This window comes from Symphalangus syndactylus, chromosome 7, assembly GCF_028878055.3.
Source record: "Symphalangus syndactylus isolate Jambi chromosome 7, NHGRI_mSymSyn1-v2.1_pri, whole genome shotgun sequence".
Lineage (NCBI taxonomy): Eukaryota > Metazoa > Chordata > Mammalia > Primates > Hylobatidae > Symphalangus > Symphalangus syndactylus.
The window spans coordinates 65,012,824-65,014,711 of NC_072429.2; positions in this window are offsets into that span (position 1 = coordinate 65,012,824).

Genomic DNA, 1,888 nt, shown 5'->3' on the forward strand with positions numbered 1-1,888 from the left:
ACAGTTTTCTGGAGAACTTTGCCCCAGCCCTGCAAAGTATTGTTGCTTAGTTGGCATTGTAATTGTGACTTCAAAAGGACATTCCACCGTTCTATCAATCCAGCTGCGTTAGGATGATGGGGAGCATGGTAAGACCGGTGAATTCCATGAGCATGAGCCCACTGCCACACTTCTTTAGCAGAAAGTGAGTGCCTTTGTCAGAAGCAATGCTGTGTGGAATACCATGATGGTGGATAAGGCATGCCATGAGTCCATGGATGGTAGTCTTGGCAGAAGCATTGCTTGCAGGATAGGCAAACCCATATCCAGAGTAAGTGTCTATTACAGTGAGGACAAACCTCTGCCCTTTCCATGATGGAAGAGGTCCAGTATAATCAGCCTGCCACTAAGTAGCTGGCTGATCACCCCAAGAAATTGTGCCATATCAAGGGCTCTCTGTTGGTCTCTGCTGTTGGCAAATTGGGTAGTCGGCAGTGGCCATAGCCAGGTCGGCTTGGTGAGCGGAAGTCCACGTTGCTGAGCCCATGTGTAACCTCCATCCCTGCCACCATGGCCACTTTGTTCATGGGCCCACTGGGCGATGACAGGGGTGGCTGGGGAAAGAGGCTGACACAAAACGGGTCATCCTAGCCACATGATTATTAAACTCCTCCTCCACTAAGGTCACCTGTTGGTGAGCACTCCCATGGGATACAAATATCTTCATAGTTTTGACCACTCAAAGAGGTTTGTCCACATACCTCTTCCCTAAATTTGTTTGTCACCAATTTTCCAATCATGCTTCTTCCAAGTCCCTGATCATCCAGCCAAACCATTGACTACAGCACATGAATCAGTATATAATCACACATCTGGTTATTTCTTCCATGTAAAGTGCACAACCAGGTGCACTGCTGAAAGTTCTGCCCAGTGGGAAGATTTGCCTTCACCACTGTCCTTCAGGGATGTCCTAGAAAGGGGCTGTAGTGCTGCAGCTGTCTACTTTTGAGTGGTGCCTGCATATTGTGCAGAACAATCTATGAACCAGGCCCTAGTCTTCTCTTCCTCTGATCATAGGGAATTTCCCATGAGGCCATCGGTGCAGGCTAAGGGAGAGAAGGCAGGGTGGCAGGAGTGGAGACCATGGACATTTGAGCCACCTCCTCATGTAACTTACTTGTGCCTTCAGGACATGCTTGAGCCTGATCACATGTATTCCACTTACATTTGATGATGGAATGCTGCTGTGCCTGAACCACTTTATGGCTAGATGGGTCAGAAAGCACCCAGTTCATTATAGGCAGTTCAGGTCGCATGGTGACTTGATGACCCAGAGTCAAACATGCAGTTTCCACCAAGGTCCAGTAACTCGCCAAGAGCTATCTCTCAAAAGGAGAGAAGTTATCTGCAGAAGACGTCCAGGCCTTGCTCCAAAATTCAACAGCCCGGACCTGTTGCAGAGCCTTCTCCTTTTCTGGACCCCACTCAAAACTGGCAGCCTTTCGGGTCACTTGATAAATGGGCTGGAGTAACACACCCAAATGAGGAATGTGTTGCCTCCAAAATCCAAATAGGCCCAATAGGTGTTGTGCCTCTTTCTTGGTTGCAGAAGGGGCCAAATGCAGCAACTTATCCTCACTTTAGAAGTAATATCTTGACAGGCCCCACACCACTGGACCCCTAAACATTTTACTGAGGTAGAAGTTCCCTGAATTTTAGTTGGATTTATATCCTATCCTCTGTAACCCAAATATATCACCAATAAGTCCAGTGTGTTTGGTCCTTCTTGCTCATTGGATCCAATCAGCATAGTGTCATCAATGCAATGGATGGACCAGTGTGATATCTTGTGGAAGCAAAAAATGGTCAAGGTCTCTCTGAATAAGATTATGACACAAAGCCAGAGAGT